Source organism: Drosophila rhopaloa, unplaced genomic scaffold (assembly GCF_018152115.1).
Source record: "Drosophila rhopaloa isolate 14029-0021.01 unplaced genomic scaffold, ASM1815211v1 contig_178, whole genome shotgun sequence".
Lineage (NCBI taxonomy): Eukaryota > Metazoa > Arthropoda > Insecta > Diptera > Drosophilidae > Drosophila > Drosophila rhopaloa.
The window spans coordinates 812,168-836,521 of record NW_025335059.1 but is presented as its reverse complement, the minus strand read 5'-3'; the positions used below and the strand labels follow the sequence as shown (position 1 = coordinate 836,521).

At 41.7% G+C, this 24,354-nt stretch overlaps 1 protein-coding gene across 1 annotated transcript in view; it reads right to left on the bottom strand.

Moving 5' to 3' along the window:
- The window catches only part of LOC108051568 (putative uncharacterized protein DDB_G0277255), a 65,848-nt gene extending 46,075 nt beyond the window's left edge, over positions 1 to 19,773 (bottom strand). Inside the window, exons 1-2 of the mRNA XM_017133708.2 lie at positions 19,574 to 19,773; positions 765 to 826 (exon numbers count right to left, since the gene is read on the bottom strand). The gene's annotated coding sequence lies outside the window, so the exon portion shown is untranslated. The remainder of the gene's footprint in view (positions 1 to 764; positions 827 to 19,573) is intronic.
- Positions 19,774 to 24,354: the final 4,581 nt, after the last annotated feature.

Here is a 24,354-nt window from a genome sequence, read left to right as displayed (position 1 = left end):
AATTGCAGTTGCTAATGCGGCAAGCAACAAAATTTGGACAGACATTTTTTGCCATTGCTTGTAATTTTTTGATGTTGTTGTTTTTTGTTATTTTGCTGTTGGCATCTGCCTAAGTGGCAAGGCTTAATTGTTAATCGCCGCTGTTATAATTCCTGCGCCGGGTGCTAAATTTTATTGCTAAATTATTAATTGCAATAATATTTAGCTGCTATCTGTTTTGTAGATCTATATGTTTTTAATTCTCTGTTTCGGTTTGTGGCAAATTGCTGCGCCCAGTTTATTATTATTATTATTATTTTTTTTTTTTGGTATTTTGGGCGCCGTTTATGGCCGCTTGACTAAGCAAATTTATATAGTGAGCACATATACACACACATATGCGGCATGTGTTTATAGCCCAGTTACTTGTTGTTTTTACGGCCAAGCCAAGCCAACAAACGAAGCGAAAAATGAAGAAAAAATCGGTTTTTAATTATTATTATTGTTATTGTTATTGCGGCCCGCTACTGAAGCTATTTCCGAGGAATGGCCCGTTCGTAATGAGCAATTCCAGCTGAAATTCTTGCGAGTACTGCTGCTGCTGCCTTTGTTTTGGCCTGCAATTAAACGTTACTCATACGACCCTGTGGCCGCCCGCAAATTAAGCCAAATTAAGGCGGCTTATTAAGCTAGCTGGTTCAGTGTGGCAAAACAGGTAATTAAAATGCCCCCTCGCAGTTTGTCATATGATTTATAATAAGTTTTGCATAGATTTATTGACTTACTTTGGCTGCCCCAGCGGAGCAGGAAGAATGTGCGCGCAGGAAATGCCAGCGGGTAGTGTGCACTGCAAATAGTTTCAAGCGAAGCAACATTAAAGCGTTATAATTAATACAAATCAGCACACTTAACATATAAGTACATATAAGTACACCCCGCTCCAATGACAAAAACAGCACCAGTTCAGTTTAGTTTAGCGTTTGGCACGCCCGGCACGCAGAGCGATTTTAATTAGACATAAACGACGAGCCACATTTGAAGTGGCGATAAAAGAAGGGGGGACTGGATGCGATTGCGGCCGAAAGTGTTTAGTTGGCAATTACATAAAATAAGGAGCAGCTTCCAGCCAACGGTCTGCCATGTAGCGTTACTCCGTTTTCCCTCTTTTATGCAACGTTCGAATTAACATGTTCCACAGGCGAAGCCAACGCACAAGTCGCTGTCATCGCATAGATACAACTCGGTTGAGTGTGCACCATACTCCACTCTATGGGGCAGACTCCCAGCCTCACAGATACACCTTGTGCCTTGCCTTGCTCTGATTTCATCGGACGACAAGAGCAAGTGCTGCTGCTGCTGCTTGTGCCGCTGCAACAGGTGCCTGGCGACGCCCATTGCGTGTGTTGTGGCGGCTAGAAAATGGTCAAGTCCCCCAGATAAGCAGCAAGTTGGCTACAGGCTGGATGGCCAAAAGAAGCTGGCCAGTGCGTGAGCAGGCCCAAAGCAGGGGCGTGCCGGTGAGGGGGGCTCGTGGGAACCGTCAGTTAATCTTACTATTGCAACACAGAGAAAATATAACACCAGTAACCAAAAGGTCGCTTGTCTAACAGAGAAAGGTTTATTTGAAAAAATAAAGAAGCTTTAAAATGTAGGAGTCCAATTAAAAGTTAATAAATATAATACCTGAAACCAGAGGCTTAACCAAAGAGAGATTTTATCTTTAACAAAATAAAAAAGCTGTAAAAAGTAGCATTTCAAATATTAATTATAATAAGCTCCCCAATGAATTTCTTTGATTTATTGCATATAATTTTCTCTTGTTTTCCAAGAGATTACTGGGGGCATCCCCGAATATTATGATGACTTTGGAAATTATAAGAGAGAGATAAATTGAACATAAGAAAACCGTGGCTATCATATTTTTACAATTTTCTTATTAAAATAAAATGGGTTTTTATTATTGCTGTTTTATGCGAAAAAAATGTTGTTTCCCTTCGATAGGTAAATAGAAAATGGAAATTTTAAGCCTTATTAACTTTTTTCTCTACTTTTATTACTGACAAAAAAAAACGTATAATACGTGATTAAATACACATTACAAGTGAGATTACATGCCAATTTTAAAAAGGTAAAATATTTTAAAAGGTGTTATTAAAAAAAGTAATTTCATTTTATAGCTTTTCAGATTTCCATTTTCCGAAAACATTTCTTAGTGCTCAAATTTATGAATGTTGTGTTGTTGGGAAACTCTGCCACACTTTATTGGGACCCGTATATTAAAATTGTTTGAAAAACATTGCAAAATTACCACCCCCACACCCAAAGACCCACAAACCCCCTTGGCCACGCCCCTGAGTTGGCCAACTGCCACTGGTGGCGCCAAAAAGAAGCGTCAACGACAACGACGCTGGCGCTAAATGGCTTTTGCCATATAAATGTCTTCATTGCGTATGAGTGATGAGGCAGCCATGGCCATGGCCACGTCTCCAAGAGATCCCCCTCCCCGCTCCACCATGAAACTCTGCCACACGCAGCTTGCGAGACGCCTGTTGACGCATTTGGGTGTTGATTTTTAATTTATGCGCTTTTAATGTGCGAGAAAACATGCATTTAAAGTGAATTTATTATGAATAAAAGTGCAGCATTAAGTACGGCGGTGAAGAAAGAGAGAGAGAAGGGGTACGCTTCCGATTGGCGGGCAGGTCAGAAGTGTTTGGGGATATTGCTCAACACGATCTGTATCCAACATCCTGCCGAAGGGAGCGGGGCATTTGGTTGACTGACGTTGCAACACTTTGGCACGCATGCGCGGCATTTTAATGCGCAAAGTGCGCTGCCAACAACGAAACACGCAGCACGCCCACTTTTTGTGAATACCTGTGAATACCTGCGAATACCTGTGCACAAGTGCACTTACACACACAGACACACACACACTCACCGACTTTGGGACTGGGTCTCGGAGATTTATTATTGTATAATGCGCCGTACGCAGTTTTATTTATTGCTCTGCACGCCAAAAACTTTAAAATCAATTGAAAAGCTATAAAAACGTTCGTTTATTTTTTATTGTTGTCGTTGCTTGTGGATTTTGTTAAGTATTTCAACATTTCTTGCAGCTTGCTCTGCTCCAAATTGCCAAAATGGTTGAGCGTTTATTTTGTTTTTTGTTTTTACATTTTCCTTATGGGTTTCCCAATGGGTGGGGTCCCTGTCTTTGAAATAAGCGCAACTAAGTTGGTAAGGTGCTTAAATTTCTTACCAATATAGGGAGAAATCTATAGAGTTTAGTGAATGAATCTTTGTTTGGGGGCCCCCAGATAGTAAAAGTGTTAACAAAAACGGCGTTTCATTCATGACTTCTGTGCGATCGACTTCATTCACGATTTCTCCGCCTGCCCACTGAAATCACCTGATGATAATCGTATGCATATCTTTCATATACAACCCGAGAACAAGTCTCAACTAATGCCTAATCCCCTGACAATACTTAAGTCGGTTCACGAGCTTGGTCCCTTTTGTGGACCGTCTTCGCACAGCATTAACACGATGCCAGCTTATAGATTCCTTAAGACGAGAAGCGGAAATGAGCAGACCCAGATCGATATTTTTTGGCGACTTCTTTGAGGGGCTTACGTTTTACGAGCATTTATTGATATTTTGGCTTATGGAAAAGGGTCGTGAGTAAAGTGTCAACACTTTTTCAAAGCTAACAGCCATTAGGCGGGGCTAAACGATGGGCCATAAAACGCTAACCGCCTGATCGTAAACCACCCAAAAGGTGGCACAAAGTGTAAAGTCATAATTGTATGGGATGGTACCAGACGGCGGGGCAACTAATGTATGGCTCAGCATAAAAACCATTCACTTTTTATTTTGTTGTGAGGTCTGGTCATTCAGTGACCATAAATAGATATAAATAAATGTGATTAACGCATCTTTTAACAACGCATCGAAACCAATGCAAACCAAGCTGAAGCACTTTTTGTTGTCGTTTATTTCTTGTTTATTGGTTATTGTGCTTTTTCGCTTGTTAAGTGGCCTGCTGCTGGCTCATAAATTGTGGCCAACTGTCAGGTGTATGACGAATAACTTGTCCATCGGCTGATTGATTTGCATGCGCCGCTGATTGACACACGGCATCGATATCCACATCAGCATCGACTTCGAGTGGCTTAATTTATGCAAATGCGCCACTCAAAACACACTCGGTCGTTCTCGAGACTGCATTTAGCCCGATTCCAGCATCACAATGGAACATATCCCAACCGATCTCGGGCAATTAGGCCCCACTATATACGCCCTCTGACATCCACTGCGACATGTTGGGCGTGTTCGCTTTTTTGTGGCATTTGACGTGGCGTATTTGCATAAACGACACCTCCAAATGTTGGGGCAGATCTGAACAATCCACGCATGAATGGAAATGACGCCCCTCGAGTTCAATTGTGTGTGGGGTCTCCTTTGAGCAGAAAGATTTATGCCTGGGAGCCTGAGATCTGGCTGCATTTGCTCCGCTTTGCATATGGGAAATTTATGAAGGTGGGAAACCTCGGGCTGGACCAATCTCAAAGCCCAAACGCATAATTCAATTAGGGGGAAAACTAAGCTGACAATGGGAACCGGAACGGTTCATCAAAAGGGAAATGGGAGTAGCTGAAAATGAAAAAGAAAATTTAACCGAAAATAAATAGAAAATTCAACCAAAAATATATATAAACATCAAAATTGTAAACAACTTGAACTTTTTATGGCCTAAAGTGGAACCATCAATTAGAATTTCCTAAGCACTTCGACTGCCAACTATTTAACAACTACTGAGATAAATGATTAAGCTGATTTAATAACATTTATTCTTTAAACATCTATAGGGGATAATATGATTTATATTTTAAATGAATGCATTCAGTTTTAAGAGTTATTCATTTATTTTAATATCCTCATGCTAAATAAAGTTTGATTGTGAACTAATGGATTTTATTAAGATCCAAATTTTGCTCTACAAAAAGATATTGAAATTCATTTTTACCAATCCCAATATTTACTCTAGATACCATTAATAATGTATTGGCTCGTGCACTGCGGAAGCCTTATATTTCGGTCCAAGGACATGGCTCGCAAGGCGAATCAACGGTTAATAAAGCAATCAGAAATTGGCCTGCAAATCAAATTGGCAGCAGCAGTGCTAAAATCCAGCAAAATGCGCTAAATTAACTAATTTTTGTTTAGGCAATGGCAGTCGCAGCGGCAGCAGCAGCAGCGGCGTCAGTAAAAACACAGCTCCAGCCGAGAGTGGGAAAATAAATTTGTTGCGCTAACAATGGCAAGACCTATAGAAAAAAGCGCTGCGATGTTGGCCTGCAATGACTGCAGAATTGTGGTACTGAGCGGCGCTTTGGCCGGGTTTTGTGGGCGCAGCCGGGTTTCGAGCTCAAAAGCCCGCCTGACCGTGTATGCCATAACTATTTATGAACAGTTAACTAACTTAAATGCTAGGTGGCAATTAAATGGGCGTGGCTGCCGCTGGAGGAGCACAGAAAGAGACGCAAACGCGAATTCGAAATCATAACCTTGCCCAGCATCGAGAATCAATGAGAGCCTCGTACGGAGGGAAACGTAATCGGTAGCCATATAATTAGCATTTGTTTCTTGGCAGAGCCAGGGACTCGCCCTGGTCCACACCCCGAAAATAGGAGAATAAAACTCAAAAAAAGCAGACAATAACAGCCCGGTCAATTTGTGGTTTCTTTGTTTCCTGACTGCGTCCCAAATGGCCATGCTAGTTGGCCGCTAATTTGGCCAGCATTTAAGCCGGCCAGTCTTTAATTAACAAAGGCCACACTCTAATTGATAAATTAAACAAGGAATTCAATTAAAAGAGGAACACCCTCCGCCGATCCCCGCGGCCCTCTGTGAGGTGCCAAGTTGTTAACATAAACATTGAACTTCGCCGCGGACCGGCAGCTGCCAAAATGCTGAATGAATCCATTAATTTGCACCAGCGCCCCCAAACTACGGGCCGCAATTGAAGTGCAAAGTTGAACCGCAGAGCTTACACTAAAAAAAACTACAGCTTATTTGATGTTTGCCATTTTGGACCTTTTGAAAATTTGTAAAGATAAATCTCTAATGTTGTGTATGTATAAATGTATATTACATTTCTACTATCTAGACAATATTTTTCAGTCTTAAAAAAATAAAAGTTATTGAACTTTACAAATGTTTTCCCATAAATGTATAGCTTGCAGTTTAGGAAGGCAAAAGTATTTTCAATTTATTTGCTTAAAATCATATTTTTTTATTAGTGCACATGTGGGCAGTACTTGGTCGAGTACTTGGAAAAGCCAGTCTGGGCCATGGGTTGGACCTGGTCCTGGTTGCTATCTTGATCGCATTTTTTACGGCACATAAATATATGCCAAAACACTACAATGAAAATATTGTGCTATACCAAAATGTGGCCACAACAACCACAGCAATCGAGACTGGGCAACGACGAGAAAACTGTGGCAAAATATGAAAACGTTTTCAATGAAAATTAATGGGCAAACGCTGCAAAATTTTGGGGTGCGCACTGCGCATGCTCAAAAATGTTAAAATCGTGACCAGAGCTCTAGCTCTGGTCCCTGGAACCCCCTTTTACCCGCTCCCCCCACCAGCGGAATACCCCAAAGATTGCTCTCCGCCAAAACTGGACGACGGCATTGTCTTTGGGGGACTGTGTGGCGTGTGATTTGGCAAATACTTAGACCTTATATGGAGCGGCCGCAATGGAAACTATTTCCTGCGTTGTGAAAAGCCGCCGAAAAAGCCCAAATGCGGCAGCTGACCAGTAACAGTTCACATTTTGTGTCATCCGCGGGGCGGCGGCTCCATATTGATAATTCATAAAGTGCGCGAAAATAAAAAAGTAAACGCCTGCCTGGCCTGGCCAAAAATGGTGAGCCATTTGAAATTAACGCGGCGGAGCTGAAGCTGTTCAAATGTCAATTTTAATTTGCCGCGCCGCAAGCGATTTGACAGAGAGGTAGATTGCCTCAAACAAGCAGAAAAAAATTATAAAAAATAACAAAAAAAAAAAAAAAAAAAAGCGAGGCTGCCAATCTTCGCTGCAACATGTTGGGGCAATTAAAAATGCGCATACGCCGCGTTGCCGCCGCATTTGCACGCAGTTAGCGACGCGTCGGCGGCAATGGCGGCTTACTTGAAAGCCAACAATTTGGCAATAAGGAAATCGAAATCAGTCATCAGCTGGAGTGCAGAAATATATTGCATCGCTCACACCACGAGATGCACTCGAAAAGAGGTGAACAGCGAGATAAAAACCGAAATTTTGTGAGTAAATTTAAATTGGCTGGGATTAGCACTAGTTTGGATTCGAATTCATTGAATGGTTTAATTTTGCTGACTTTTTAATAGCTTAAAATGAATTTTCGATTACACAAGATAGAACAAGTATGTTTTTCGAAATAAATAGATTTCCATTACTTAAATTGCTTTATGTTCATATTATGAATAACCTTTTGAAATTTCAATTAGCCAAAGGTTAACAAACTATATAGACTTAAAGTTTTAATGATAGCAAAAAATAAGATAAAAATATGGATTTTTTATTGTTTTTGACTTAGGAGATGTCTTGACGTTTGTGTGGAAAGGCCTATATACAGTTGGATTTAATTTCTTGTTGGCTAAGGCCAAATGCACTCAAATTTACACTACATAACGCCCACTGCTCAGGGAGTTGAAGAATTAGCCAACAGCCCGGCGAAATAGAAACACTTTTGGCAAGTCACGCAAATCTTTTCGGCCCGCTCATTAGACTAATGCACCCCAAACTCAATCTCGAATGCTATTCGCATTCATAATCGTGTTTAGACCAGGGAGCCATGAGCTTTATTATTCAACTCGCGTTCCGCTAGAGCAGATCCCGGCCGAATCACGCACTTTATTAAGCCATTATATAAAAATATTTATTAGCAACACTTTTGCTTTTAATTAGCCAGCGAACGGCTGGTTTCCTTTGATTCGATCAATGTCGCTTGCGTGCCGAATGCGACCCCAGACCAGCATATCGATATTCAAATGTATTTCTGTTAATTAGAGTGCGGTTAATTTCGATGTTTATTAATGCCCTGGCCAGGTGTGAACAGAGTTTGGGTTGGGTTAGTTGGAAAACGTTAGAAACATTACAAACGCCAGTTGGCCAGTGAGCATAATCAATCAGCGTTGCAGTATTCCCACACACGCCCAAAAAAAAATAAAATAAAACAGTTTTGAACCGCCGACTCCCTCGAAAAGTCAAACGACCCAAGCCGATGGCGTTAATAATGCCAATTGCATGTTTTATGTGCCGCTACGATGCCAATAACAATAATAAACTGCATATTATTAAGCGCTTTAAAATATTTGTAACAAGCATCGCCCAGTCGCAGTTGCAGTCGCGGAGTCTGGGCCAAAACCCGAGCCGGATCTCTACCTGGACGACCTCTCGCGGGGGCACACACTCTGGCCAGCCAGCCAGCTAGCCAACAACTCGGAGCCACAACTTATAGCCAAGTCAGGCCAGACACGACGACGTGGTCAAGACTTCAAGTCGAGTCGCTGTCGCAGTTTGCAGTCTCTAATCATTGCTCTCTTTTATATGGTTTATGGCATTTCCGTTGCTGTTTCTTTTGGGTGTCCAGCTATTGCCAAATTCATTGCGATTGCGATTGCATTCGCAGTTTAGTCTGGACGGGGCGTATTTTTTTCCCTCACTTTTTATTTTAGTCTCAGTTTTGGGCCACGCAATCGGAGAAATACATCTCGGCGTGGCTAATTGATTGATGAAGCTGTTGGCACCTTGGCGAGCCTTGGCTAATCACTAATCACCAATCAATTCATAAAACTGAATAATAACAAACGCCTGCAACAAATCAATTAGCCGCTTAATTATGACACTAAGCCCAGCTGGCCAGAAACGGAATGAACAAATTACCACCGGCGACATTAGCATAATAAAGCGATGCAACCACGGGCTGTGTCTCATAAATTATGCATAGTTTTTTGGGGACAAAAGCCCCGAAAACCGTTCCGTTGATGCTCACAATAAACAAAGGAATGTGGCGAGGGGAAAGCAGTGGTGGTGGAGGGGGAAACTCCGAGAAAGACAGGCGGCTGATAACGGGGCAAAGTCTTTAGTTTGATTTTTTGCATATATGTATTTCATTAGTTGGCGAAAACTGCACGCCAGTTGGGAGTCTATAAAGGGGGATCGGTGGGGTGAGATCCGATCTTAGCTGCCACAAACTGGTTCGCATTCCACTTTCAGTGGTAGACACACGATCCCGAATCCAATCCGGGGACAGGATGATGCGGCGGCAGCAGCAGCTGATGATGATGATGATGGAAATCGTTATTGACAACGGAAGACGACGAGGCGATTTCCATGCAAATGGCCATGAAATGGAATTTGCCCGACGTCAACGAAGGAAACGTACTTGAACCAGAAAACCAGGCCGACACATTAATGCAGCCTGACACCGCAGCCTTGGCTGATCGGCGAAGATAGGGGACGAGTAAAACGGACACAACTCTCGGGCAAAACATTTTTGGGCGATTGCTCGGCTTTCAATTAAACTGCAGCTAATTGCAATGGACATTGCCGGCAAACACAAGCCAAAATAAATCATTTATTACTCGCGGTGAAATAATAAAAAAAAGACACCACATTGCCCCAGGTTCGTTGCCTAAGTCTTTTGTTGGGGCGACGGCAATTTTCAAAAAAAAAAATATAATAATCATAAAATAAAAAAAACCTGACATGATTCGAACAAACAACAACGCTTAGCAAACAGCTCTTGAGCGATAAAAAAGAAATCTTTTATTTGATTTCGCAAGCGAAAAACGTTGAGAAAAAGTAGCCAACGCCAGAGCGAAATCAAAGCAGCCAAAACAGTAAAACTCCCCAGAGATTTTAATGACATTTTTGCAGGCTGGAGGAGCAGAGAACCACTAAACCGCCAAACCACCGAACCATTGAATTGGGTGTGGGAGCGGGCAGAGGGTGCTGCGACTACATGGCAGCCGTCTGACAGACGCGTCACTACGTGAGCGACGTGTTTAAAACTTTAATGAGCCGCAAAATAATTGCAAATGCGACTCATGTCGCCCAAACGTTTTGCGGTGAGAAAATACAGATCCAGAGGGGGTCCGCTGGCTATGAGGGAAGCCAACACCCCTCTGGGTGCTTGCAGTTCCACCGAAAGGAGCAAGCAGCACCTGTCCAAGGAGGCCACACCGACTGCCTGCATTCGCTCGGTGTTGGGGCACTTAATTGCCAAAAGCGTGACTTAAATTTTTAAAAATAATAAAAGCCACGAGACCCCAGCATCGCAGCGATAAGCTAGCACTCAAAGAAAATGTGAAAAATCCTTAGCCATTATCATATTCTTGGCCAAGATTTGAAGTACTAAGTCTGCGCCCTTTCTGCCAGTGTTGATGTTTTGCAGTTTGGCAAATTAACAGGAGAGCCGAAGGCTTGGGACGAGCCAATGACTTTGGAGGCAGCTCCTCGTGCAGTGGCACATGGCATGTGGCCAATTAGGAGCAGTTGCTATCCATTAGTCATGGCCCTAAGGCCTCCGGATGAGTCGGCAGGTAACAGAGTTCGGCTGCCTGTTTTTTTTTATTGACTTTTAATTAGCAAAGCTTTAAACAGAAACAAAAGACGACAGCGAAAAAGTCATAAAAGTTTGCGAATCGCTTTGAGTCAGGTTCAAAAATGTGGGAATTTCCGTACGAAATCCAAGTCAAATGCGCTGCCAATATCATCGAAATCGAAAATCGGTTTGTGGGCGTAATTGCCCCAGCCAAAGGCACCCACACATGCTTACATGCGTTAAATGCCTGCCAACGACAACAAAAAGTATCTAAATACGCATAAATCATTGGAGCCGAGTGTCGCCTGGCTGACAACACGGCAATCGATTGCCAGATCCAGATTGGGACTTGGATTCCGATTCAGATTCAGATCTGGAGCAGCAGATACGCGAATTGAGCAAGTCCGAGTATGAGCCATGACTCCGGCCCACAAATATTCAATAAGCACTCAAATATCGGGGGCGGCAACATGAGGGAGACATGAAGAGTGAGATGGCGCGTTGATTGAACCCGGCTCCGATCGATCGATTTATCAACGTTTTCGGTTTCTAAACGTTTTAGCGCGTGCCCAGCGCCGTGTCAGCTTAGCTCTCTCTCCATCTCCATCTCCATCGCCAACCATCCATCCATCTATCTATCGTAATCCCATGGCAAACATTTTCATTACACTCAAGCTGAGTGAACTATACCATGGCACTGTGCAGATGTCTGTAACCCACTAAAATATGTTCTTCCCCCGTTATGCTCTATATAAATTCTTGGTAAAGATGACTGGACAAATTTGGGTTCTCAAATAGAGTTAACTTTATCGCAATTTGCACCAAAATATATACCTGATTTTCATCATCCTGCATTTAAGAATTAATAAAGCATAAGTGGATAGTGATTTCAAGCTGATGTTCGTATTCTTAGAACCTAATAAATTATTTCCTTCAATCTAAATTATAACTATTATTTTTGAACAAGAGAGAGCTAAAGTGGCATTTGATTGTTAAACGTATAAATTGTCAGTTTTTAAAAAGAGTATGAATCCTTCGTCTAGAATAAAAACTTATATAAGCAGTGTCTGAACTTCTTTGCTGGATGTTGGCCTCTAATAATTTTTTCGTGGACTAGACTTTGGTATTTTTGGAGATTAGCGTATTATTGACATTTTCTGGCCCAAGCAGGTGTTGTGCTAATGAAGCGGGCGAAATTTGCTTGGGCCAAACCGGCGTAATCAAGTGGTTGAGGCTCAGAGCTAGTTTTTGATTTATTTTCTGGGCATTTTAATGACTCCCCCGCTGCCTTGGAGACCGAAACAGACCGGGAACACGAATGAGCTGCTTTTTCATTAAAAAAGCATTGACTTCTAGACGAGACTTTTATATGACCGTCATATAAACATGCATAAAAATTCATCAGAGGTGAACTGTTGTTTTTTTTCCCCTAGCTATCAGCTCGATTTTATGGCCTTACATTTCTGGTCTCGCATCGGTGGTGTCTTGGTGTTCATTTTATTGGCCCAATTTGTAAATATAGCGCAAAAGTGTCGAGCATAACAATGAGACTCCAGCAATGGAGCAGTGGGAATAGGAACGTGGGTGGGGGTGAGGCGGGTGTTCAGCCAGCAATTGTGGACTTCTTGATCATGCCATCAAGTTCGTTGCCTTAGTCATTCGTTTCGTGCCGCATGATTTGTTGTTTATTTGTCATTCCTAATCTGAAGCAAATCAAACACGCACCTTCGAGTCAAAAGTGTGTAGAAATGTTTATAAATTACACCGAATCTTAAATGCACCCAAAATTGATAGGAAAATAGAAAAAACAAAACGCTAGCTACAGCAATCAAAATTTATGCATCAATTGCGGTTGGTTTTTCTGGGTACTTTTTGTGTTTTCTAGTTGATTTTCGCCTCCTGCTTGAAACACGCATTATTTATGATTGCAAGGCATGTAATTCGTATGCTAATTGATAAGTATCGCGAAATTTATTAACCAGCCGGGCCCGGACAACAACAAATAAATGCGTGCTAGCCGTGCGGCGTCAATTTTCAAGTACACAAAATGCACACACACACTACGCAAAGTCTCTAATGCAAAAATCGCCAATCTTGATATATATAAGGCAGTTTTTGTTGTTGTTTTCCCCAGCTAGTTCTCACGCACAGGCGCAGCTGCATTTGGTCAGCGGGTTGTACTTGACCCCGCGCACCGCCCCCTCGCTCTGCAGGCCATGGCCCGTGACTTTTGTCATGCCGCCGCCGCCGCCGCTATAGTCGAGCCAAAATCAAGTTCAAATGCTCGTACATATAAAAAATTCGATTTGCAAGGCAAATTTGTGTAGCTGCTGCTCCGTTTTTAATAGCGAATAGCAAATATTTGTGTGTTACATAAAACCGCCAACAACTACAAGTGCCGGCCAACGCCGAAATCAAGCAACTTTGTAACATCGATTCAAAGCAATATCCACAAACAGCAAAACAAACAGCCCGGCCAACAACATTTCGCGTATCAGCAACATTAATTATAACAGCCACAACATCAACAGCCACAGCAATATAAGGCGGTGAAAAAATGCGTTTATTTTAAATTGAAAATAAATTTACAGTGCACTGGGAAAAAAGCCAATATTTGCTTTTGGTCGATTATGGAAAACAACCGCACCGAGTCATAAAAAAATTTAGGATAAATGAAAATATAACAAGGAGAAGTCGAAAAAAATAATGACTAATAAAAAAATATTATTAGTATACTAAAATCTATTGAGATATTTGTTTTTTCTTGGAGAAAGTCAATTGTGTTTGGGATTTTCTTGGTTTTACCTAAAGCATAAAGTTTTAGTTGCTATTAAAATAGCACTGCCATCTGCGTGTATTTGCGAAGGATGATTGATGTGTGGCCATTCAATTTCCTTCGTTATTGCAGCTGTCGGGTGTTGCGGTGATGTAATAATTCTCGTTAACGTCGTGCTGTCTGCGGCGATAGATCCGCAAAATCGGATTCAAAAATCCCGGGCCCATATCTACGGCGTGTCGATCAATAACAAACAACACGCACGCGCTTGTCTCGTGTGTGTTTGTGCGACATTTTTGTCGATTTTCGCCTTGATCTAGAATTTTGTTCCTATTAATTGATCTCATAATGACAGACACTTCAAAAGCGACATCACGACGTTTATTAATTAATGCAAGACCGAGTAACTGAGAGACCGACTCAACCTCCTGCGTATGTAAAGTGCGTGCAAAAACACTAACACGGGGCACAAGGTATGCTAAACAAATGCCGGCAGCTTAATTAGCATTCTAGATTACACACAAGCAAGTGCGTAACAAGAACTGAGGCAATTGCGGGCAATAATGGATTTATGGGGTTACCGCGAAGGTTGCTGCCTGATAAATGGATATGAGCTGCCTCTGACTCTGAATCTGACTCTGACTATGACTCTGGCTAATAATGGGTTCGGGGCAGACTGAAGTCGGTCATTAGCGAGCAATGCTAAACGGAGGCAAATTGCTGTCAGAGCATTTCCCGCTTGCCAATATCTCAATCAGTGGCCAAAGTTTGTTGGCATCAAGTGCATAAATTAATGAAATTATCAATTAGCCAAGAAACTCTGGCAACTGAAGTTGGTTAAGCTACTGGTAGTGCCACTGGTGCTTCCCATGGATGTTGCTGACTATCGGGAAAATCATTGCGCAAATGCACGCAGTTCATGTCGAAACTCAATTGCAATTAAAACCTTAAAACTAAAGCCAACAGAGCCGAGCCAAGGAAGTCCCCAGACTGTCCCAACTCGTTAGGCGAGTGGAAAATGCTTTAATAGAAATTGCCGGGCTGGCAAAATGTTTGCAATTGTTGTCTGCTTGCCGACTGCCCAAATTGACATTATCAATGGCTCGGCAAATGCGTTATTTATTTAATGTCCCATCCAGTAACTTCTCGATTGTGCAATCCACTTGCTACCCTGGATACCCCAGGAATATTTGTCGTTAAAATGCTGGCAACAAACCTGCATTTAAAACATAACAGAACCAAAAAGGACAATAATATCATAGTTATCCAAATTTAGATAAAGTAATTTAAATTAATGCTTTATCCATTGGTGAAATTTTACGAATTTTAATATATTTTTTAAAGCCCAAGTGCAAACGGGGCCTAACTTTCATAAAAAAGTGTCTACTAAATATAATTGGAAAATATTAAGCCGCAAAACTTTATTTGAAAATATTAAATATCAGTCTATCTTCAATGACGATAAAAAAATATTGTATATTTTAACATCAAAAATACCATAAAAGCGTTTTTAGTTGTGTTGACAGACGGTATTAAACCTGATTTTGACTGAGTATAAAAAAGTTTCGTAATATTGGTGTCATAAAAAATATTTTGTACAGATCAATTTGAAAATGTCACTGAGTTGTAATCACACTTAACTGGTAAAAGGAGAATACACAAATGCATAAAAAAAGGTTTTTGGATCTATAAATAATAACTATCAATTTGTTCTTTAAGTTACACGTACATCTTGAAGTAATAAACGCAGTTTTTTCACAGAAATGTTGGAAATATAATCATCAAAGTAATCGTTTCACTCCTAATAATATTTGACTATTTAATAGGGTATTTTCTGTTTGATTGGCCATTTCGCCTTTGTTTGTATATGGCTTTGTTTTGGTTTCGTTTCGTTTCTGATTTCATGCAAATGTTTGCAAATTTCTCAAATTAACGCGTAGGCGAGCCAAATCAAGCCAAAAGCGCTGGAAGTGTCGCCGTCACAGCACCACCACCACTAGCACCACCAGCACCACCAGCTTCACCGCAACCGCCTCATCTATCGACGCCCCCACCGGGCACGCTTCTCCCCCGCGGCCCCACAGAAAGTTCATTGAACCACCTACGAGAAATATGCAAATCGCAGCGGCTTTGGATGCAGGGGAAAATAAATCAAATGAAATGGACTGGCAAAACAAAAGGAAAACTAATTTCGATTCGCGATTCGCTTTTGTGGCCTTTTGTCTGGTGTCGCATGTAAGACCTAATAAACAGAAAAACAAAGCAATAATTGTATCATTTTTCTTATTTTTATTGCGCTTTTAGTTGCAAGCCCATTAAGATGAAATTAATGGCTGTCGCCTGCTGCGGAATTTTGGCCAAACGATGTCGGGAAGATTAATGCGAGGCAAGCTTCCTCACATCAGACATTCGATATTGAGTGTTCGGTATTGGACATTGAGCGTCGACTGCGTTTTCTTAATTAATAGCTCACAGATTTTTATTGCCGCACATCTTTGTCAAATCAATATTTATAAATTATTTATAAACAAAGAGGCCCGAACCTTAAACATGTTGCTAATTAAAATGATGAATGCGAAGCGTTTCAACTCGAAAATTAATTAAGCAAATTATCCATTTAAATAAACATAGAATGTGCCGCTCGCCTGCTCGATGGCTTGGCGCTGATAAAGTCGAAAAAGTCGATTTGGGAAGCCATCGGAATTCGTGGGTCGAGTTCGCGGCTGCCAATTAGGGGATGTCGGAAAAAGACGCATTTTTAATTGCAATTAATTAGCGCTGTCAAATTTCCCCATTGTTCAGGCAAAGTGACAAAACACTTGCCAAAATTGAATTTCTGATGACCTCCTTTCATAGACATCATTAGTGCTTAATATTTAACTAATTCGAGTTTTCTTTAGACCCTAACCAAAATAAAATGATCACGCCCAGTTTTCTGCTCGATTAAAAATATTCATTAGGCCCTTTTGGAAATTTCTCACTTGATTACAGACCAAAACCGATTTCAAAGGGTTACCCCAGCCACATGCGGTGTAATTAAATTTTCTTTGTTGCCTGGGAATTCGCTACGATTTTAATTGTGGCGGCCCACGGCGTTTTTCTGCCTATATTTATAAGTAAGTATCTCTAAATATTTTTTTTTTAAGATGTAGGCTGGGCCCTTCATTCGCACAATTAGCAATTTCATGCGTCTTTGTGTCTGGCTTGGAGATCGAATTTTCGTGGCCTTTATTCCATTCCGATTCGATTTGTTTCTGTTGTAATGTGTGAAATTGATTTTCGTTTGGCAATTGGGCTTGTAATGGCCAAAAACTTTTCTCACCCTGTGGAGGTCTCCGTTCGCAGACAATTAACAGAAATAGATGGGAATTTCCGTTGGAAGCTAGTTGCTTCCTACTGTTCAAGCTGAACTTGTGAAGGTTAGCCAGTGTAAACTGGGTCAATTTTCGATGGGGATTGCTATGGGTTATCCTATACAAAATATCTTGCATATCGGCCATCTTCTGGCCATGTCGGCTCTATCAAAGCCGTTTTTGGCGGCGATTTATGGAAGTGGAGACACCTTTCTTGACAGCATCATCACCTGGCGTTGCCAGGGACTCGACTCGCAACATTTGCAACATTCGCATTCAAATGACACTAACGGCTTTGTCATGTACTGGGCCACATGTAACTGTACGGTTTGTCTCTTCTGGAGAGCCAGTAATCATGCTCTAACGACACAGACAAACACGTATATAATTTGTTTAGGCGCTGCGATGCGGTGGTGAATCGTCAGCGGGTTCATATATAGAAATCTTGTAATCTGATAGGCATGACAAGAAATATTTTGCTTGTCATTAAATTTACTTTTATTTATGCAGCACTGTCTATCATTGTTGATGTTGTTGCCGCTAACGCTGCCGTTGCTGTTCGATTCGCGTGTTTTGTTTCGGCGGCGGCTTGAAATTAGTGAAAACTCTTCACATCGAGAAGACTGACTGACTGACTGACTGCTGGTATGGGGGAAACTTGAAAACGTATGCATGCATAAGTTGGCGCCTGCTAACGTCTTATAGTCATCGATTTTCGACCATTGTTGGTGCTGTTTGCTTGGCTGGTTTTGGGGTTGAGTAATAGGCGAAATATTTGCGCATGCCTCATTACAGTTGCTTTTTGGGTTGCGGTAATCGATGGCAGTGTAAGCCAAAAATGCGAGGGAGTGGCGAAACAAAAGACTTAGGCAACGAACTTGCTGCAGCTAGAACGATAGCATTTAATTCGCTGGGATGCGTGACATTTGAAGTGATGTCATCACATCGTAGCAGCAATCAAATGTCAACCAAGTGCGTCATCGATGGCAATCAATCGTGTGGACAAAGGGCAGCATGTGGTGGCTAATCGGTAGCCAACTAGATTGACAGCTTCACTGACTAAACGACAGTCGAACAGACAGACAGACCGACAGACATTCGGTCTAGACAACATGTGTAATGACGCGTACGTCGGGCAAAAAAAAAATACCACAATAGCAACAACAATGGCCCGGCATAATGAGCACAATTACTGGCCAAGCAAATCAAATGCAACGCGCTACCAACGCTTTGAATCAGTCACATTAATTGCAGCTAGCAGCACAGCGGCAGCTAGCCCGCAAAAAAACGATCATAAATTATAGCAGCGGCGGCAGAAAAAAGTATTAATTAAAAAAAGGAGGAAAAAGCTGCAACGGTAACAACAGCTATTAAGAAAATTTCTTGTTGACTCATCCGAGTCCACAATTAACAACTCGCAGACTACCAAGAATTACGGTGGCTTTGACTCTGGCCAGCATTTCTTGCACTCATTTGTCGCGTTTTGTCCCAGCCACTTGGCGATTTCTTTGTCAGAGCTTGGCAATTAAACAATTGTTTATATCGTTGCTGATATTTTTTTCTGTTTTGTATTTGAGATGCAGCTGTTGTTGTTGTCGTCATCATTGCAGGCCATAAATTTTATTTAATTCCTTACCCCCTGCCCCTTAAAAGCACACGCCCTGCTGGCTGCGGATCTCGTGACTTGCGTTTCGCAATTGTGAGAATCAAGAATTAAATAATTCTTTGCATATTTATTTATAAACATTATTCCTGCCTCTTTTTCACTCTTGAAATGCGATTTCCTTAAAGCTGATTAGGCTTTTTAATTCGCGTTCTGTTCGGTTTTAGGTTTAAAGCATGAACATTAATACTCTTTGTTAAGGAATATATTGTATAGTTAATAATAGTTTTGTTAACTGTCAATATATTTTCTTAGCTGTACACTTTTGCTATGTATTACTTTGCCTATTCATAAGCATTTTTAGTAAAAATATGTAGAAGCATCAGTGTTATGCAAAAAATGTATAGCCTTAACATTTTTTTTACATCGTTAGACATCGTTACCTAAGAATATTAAAACCATTTTTTATGGAGGCATAAAAGAACAAATGAATACCAGTAATTACTAACATTAAGCATCGTTTAGTCAAATCGAGACAAATACCTCTATTTGATAAGTCATTAAAAGCCCCATTATTTTCCAAGCATCAACATTGACCAACAATCCCAGTTTCTTTCCAAAAGCATCGCTTATGCCTCATGCAATTGTAATTATCTATATAAAATGAAACAAACTGAAAAACTCCGTTTATTCACAGCTGTATTTCCTCTTAATTGAACAGGAGGAAAGAAAAAATTGCTTTTCCAATAAATTGCATCACAAGTCTATCAACAATCCCACCGACAATGTGGACGCGTCAATTGTTAAAGTGTTGAAGTGTTTTTATTTAAATTGCTCAACTGAACTTGTAATTAAGGCTCACTTTGATTATTGTTATTGCTGTTGTTGCCGGACTTTAGCATAAGCCAGACTAGAGATAAATTATTTTTAAGACTATGCTGGTATTTTCACTCGCGCAGTCACACACAGTGTGTGTGTGTATTTCTCACTCTGAACCATAGGAATTAATCGTAGTTAAAAATGCTTTAACTAACGGTTTTATGGCCAACCAACAAAAGCGGCGGCTGACTTGTCAGTTAATTGTATTTGAAATCGCTGCCCCTGCTAATTGATAAATCTCTGTTGGCCAGGAGCCAAACTCTAGATGGGTGGCAGTTGCACATAAAATGCAATTACAAACGCGTAAAACCGAGGCAAACGCTTCGACTCCGGTTCAACTCACCTGCGGCAGGGCAAATACGCTTTTGACAGCTCTTTGCTCGGAATCTCCACCAGAATCTCCTTGGGATCGTGGCGAAGTAAGGCAACAAATACACACGCGATATCACACAAACACACTCCGATACTCGGATACTTGGATACTTGGCCAGGCTCAATCTATGAAACGCGGATGTGGTTGGCAGCAAAAACTGGCAAGTGAAATATTTATGTAAATTTATTTCAGCTTCTTTTTTCGTTGTTGTGCAGCAGCAGCAGCCAAGCTGTGTTGGTGAAATGCATTTGAAGACATTAAGCGGCACACTTGGCAATTGTCGTTGGGGCAGCGCAGCGATTTGATTGAAGTGAGGCTGCCGACCAGGTCCACAAACCGACAAACCGACAGTCCGAGTGGCAGGCGAAACGTTGTTTAACAATTGTTTTTTATTTTTTTTTTGGTGTTTTGTTTTGTGGTTCGGCAGGATTTGAGTTGTCAATTAGTTTGTTACGACTGCTATCACTCGGCAATTCGGAGGCGCCCGAAGCGCCGTTATCTGCTGCAAACAAATGACACCACAAAATGGCAGCACGTTCGTTGCCTAAGTCTTTTGTTTTCAGCCCGACGCGAAGATTGAAATGAATCTGAATCGACGGCTAAGTTAGAGCCTCTGTTTCTTTATTTGTGTGTCATTAAAAGACCGCTTTATTGCAACATGTTTTTCTATATACAATATAATTAATTTACTGATACAAATATTTTATTGCACGCTCTTTATGTGATCTTTTGGCCAGCGAGTAATTAAAAATGAGTTTAATTTAATTTGCCTTTTTTTATTTGTATTTATACTCTCGTATGTTTTTTGTCGCCGATCAAAACGAGTTTGGTCTTTTGTTAATATTACTTTATATGTATGCTAGTCTTGTCTTGGCATAGGGCATATGTAGCTACAAACTGGCATATATGTTTTGATTTGGTTTTATGGCCGCACTGAATGGCTTTTTACTGTTGGCCAGACTTTTTACGAGCACTATTTTTTTGTAGGTAGCCGCACAGTAACAGATTAAGTTTGAGTGCCAGCTGCAGGCGGGATTTTCATTTTCATTCGCCCCCAACCGAAAAAAGCATTTCCATTTCAATATCCGCGCAGTTCATTGGCCAGGCCACGAATAGCGACGAAAATCGCACGCAAAACGCCCTGGAAACGCGCGCACGCGACAACGAGAAAACGCGCACGCGATTCGCCAGCGAATCGAGAAAATCAACACACACTCAAAAATTGCGAACGTTTTTAGCGAACGTTTTTAGCGAACGTTTTTAGCGCGCAGTCGCAACCAGCTCAAACAGTCCCGCAAGAAAGTCGCACAGAAACTGCAAGAGGATGAAAATTGCAATCGGCTCGCAGGCCGACTGCAGCAGCAGTCGCAGCAGCGGCGCAGCAGCAACAGCAACAGCAGCAGCGACAACAGCAACACATTGCAGTTGCCGGTGCAGCAGCAACATAAGCAGGAGAAGCAGCAGCAGCAGCAGCAACAGCAGCGTTGCAAAACGTTAAAATCTCTCGGCAAAAACAGGCAACAACCTCTCGAAGACCGACTGACCGAGTAATACAGTCCAGCACCCCAACAACAACAGCAATACGTCCCGAACTCTCTGGCTGAAACGGCTGGCTGGAAAAAAAAAGCCGCTAAAAGCGCTTAGCCAAGAAAACCTGTTGCGCACCGATCGCTGCCAGCGTCGTTCGTTGCTTCGTGTTTATCGCGAATCTCTCTCTTAGCCCACTCTCTGTTGGCCAACTCCGTGGGACTTCCAGTGGAGAGCGCCAGCCTTAGCGGTTCATTTCCAGTTGGCTGCAATATCAGTTGCCGATCAGCTTTTGACCAATAAAAAAGGGGTTCCAAGTCAGGCGTCTGGAACGACGTCGGCTTCGAAGTCAGCTGAGGCTTCTCAGGCAAAGAGAAATCGGGCTAAGAGAGTGGTCGTGCTCTTTTGGGCCACTTGCTTAGGGCCAAAATGGACTGATAAGAAATTGAATAAAATTATATGAATTTCATTAAGCCGCCACAAAAAGCGCACACACATTTCCTGCCCGGTCACGCCTGGACATTAAAGCTATCGAGGCTCATTTATCGGTCCGAAAAGGAAGCGAAAAGTGCCTGTGAGAATACTTTTATATTTAAAATTTTCGATACAAATCATAATTGAATGGGGATACAAAAAACAAACGAAAAGAGAGAGGGGCAGGATGAGCTGCCCCAACAGACAGGCGACACTTGCCACACGTCCAAAGGTTGCGGCTTTGACAATTTAATTGTCACACGCCCGCCACTTTTGGTCAGCTTCCCGGCAGCACGAACTTGCCGCCTCGAACTCTATTAACGAAGCCAATTGACGGACACTTGAATGGCCAGCCGCTGTCAGGAGGGGGCACTGGGGAGGGGGGCTGGTAAAAAAGGGGGAGGTAGGTGAGACCCCGGACCGCCGAACGGCATTAACATAAACAAGTGTTGCAGGAGTCGCGAGCTGCAAAAGGGTAACAGAAACATCCCGAACATTGTCATAAATAACGCGACAATGACAACTTGCTTGTGCGGAATCGGAATTGGAGCTGCGATTGGTATTGGGGATATGGTACACTTGAAAAAAAAAATCATTAAGCCATAAAATTTCTGAACTTTGGGATTTGTTAATGCCTATGAACATCTTTATTTCATGTTAGAATTGTTTACAAAACTACGACTCACGTAACAAATATATTGTTTAATAGATAAGAACATATTTTTTTATATTATATAATTGGCCAATATTTAATTTTCTATGTAAACATTTTATATTTATGTATTTTACTCATCGTTAACGTTGTGGAACCTTAAGGTAATTTATAGTATTCTCCCAACAATAGTAATTTAACTTATGGTCAAATACTTTTGTAGAGAACATTTTTTTGTGGCTCTTCCGCAAAATATATATTTTTGTTTTTCATTTAGGAAAGTGTTTTTTCAAGTGCAACGGCACTACTATCCACTCGAAATCGGAATCGCGGCCTAATGCAGCAATTGACGTGCGGCGTTTGCACCTAGCCGAGTATTTGATGGGTCCGCAGGTCCCAGAGGCGGAGGCCACATAAAAGTGGCGCGGCAATTGCCAACTTTGGTCACTGCCGGCGACAAGTGTAAAACGACTGTCTCCAGGAGTCGGCGCTGGGATCTCGGATATTATAGTTGGATCTTGGGCATTCGACTCCGGACCAAGTGCTCCTCCTGGCACAGAATCGCGAATCGCGATCCGCGACAGTGTGTTTGTGTGTTTATGGCAGCTGCCGTTTGATACTCATTCAAGTGCCGCCTAACATGATTTCGGTGTCATCTGCTTTTCAGCTTTAATATTGCCTGTTTAATGTGACATTTGCTGTAGCCGTTGCTGTTGCCGCTGCTGGGCTACTGCATTATTTATGAGCTTCGCATTGGATCGGATCGGATCGAATCGAATCGGATAGGATCGAATTCGATACCCACATTCACCTCCCATTCGCTCTCACCGCCTCTATGGCCCCTGGATGGCATCTTAAACGTTTCCCATTTTTAATTTAGTGATGATTGATGTCTTGTCCACGTCGCCTTGACAACGACACACTTGACTCTCCATTGGACCGACTGCGTCCCGTCGGATTCGCATTTGGCTCGCCTGTGGGGATACGCAGCTGTGTCTTTGGCACAAAAGTCAATTAAGCCGCGATTTAAATGCTGCCAGGGTCAGGTCTTGGGAAAGGAGCGCCCATCCATGGGAAGCTGGGGTTAGCTGGTCGGTTTGGTCTTTAGTCTGCTCTCAACTGGCCAGCAAATAGTCCTCGGCTACGTGCCGCTGCCTAGCCCCAAGAATGGGGCCCAGTGAATGCCATTTGACCTGATTTTATTTGCACTATTTTACTTTTATTGCTCACAGTTTCGTGTACACTGTGAATTGTAAGTTTACGTTCTAGCTATTAAAACTCTCAAAGTGACAAGCCAATAATTGCTTAGAATTTTATTACTGCTTTTCATGTTTATTTCCATGTTTATCAAATTCTTTAAAGCATTGCTTAGTTTAGTCAGTCGGACAAACATTTAAAAGCATGTTAACTTTCAAATGTATTATTTTTCAATTTTTTTTTTTGGCTAAGCTCGGTAATAAAAAAATGAAATTAAGCAGATATGGTAAAAATATTAATGGTACTCGTACTTTTTAAACAATTTATGTTTAACTAGTTTCAGGGCATTAATAAAAATAATTAATTATTTAAAAGTGTGTTTTGAGTGTTTCCTAAACCCATTAAACATTTTTTGGCTAAAATAATATAAACATATATAATTTTAAAGGATAACTATGTTGAATGCTGCTTGTGAAGTTTTCTTTCAGTGTCTAAGCGCAGTTTGAATGAATGTGAAGCCATTGTGAGCTTCTCCCGGTGCACGGCAATGATGCGGAACTGAATACAAAATGAAATTGCATCCACAAATTGCCAGGGCGACGGCCATCGACAATTTCATTTCTTTACCAACGGACTGCTCCAGTGCTCCTGCTCCTGCTGGCTGCTTCCATTTGGAAGCCGAAGTGCGGTTCAAAAGGTTTGCCAAATTATAAATTAAAAGTAAATCGAATCGAATGCTTAGCCATTTGTCTCTGAACTTGAAAGTGCTGGCGATGTGAAAGCCGGCTCAGGGGTCAGGTCCGAAAACCCCAACCGGAGCGTTGCAGGTGCATGCCAAATCCGTTTGTCAGCGTCAGCATCTCGGTCGTGTGTTTTTCCAGCTTGTTCTAATTTGCATGCA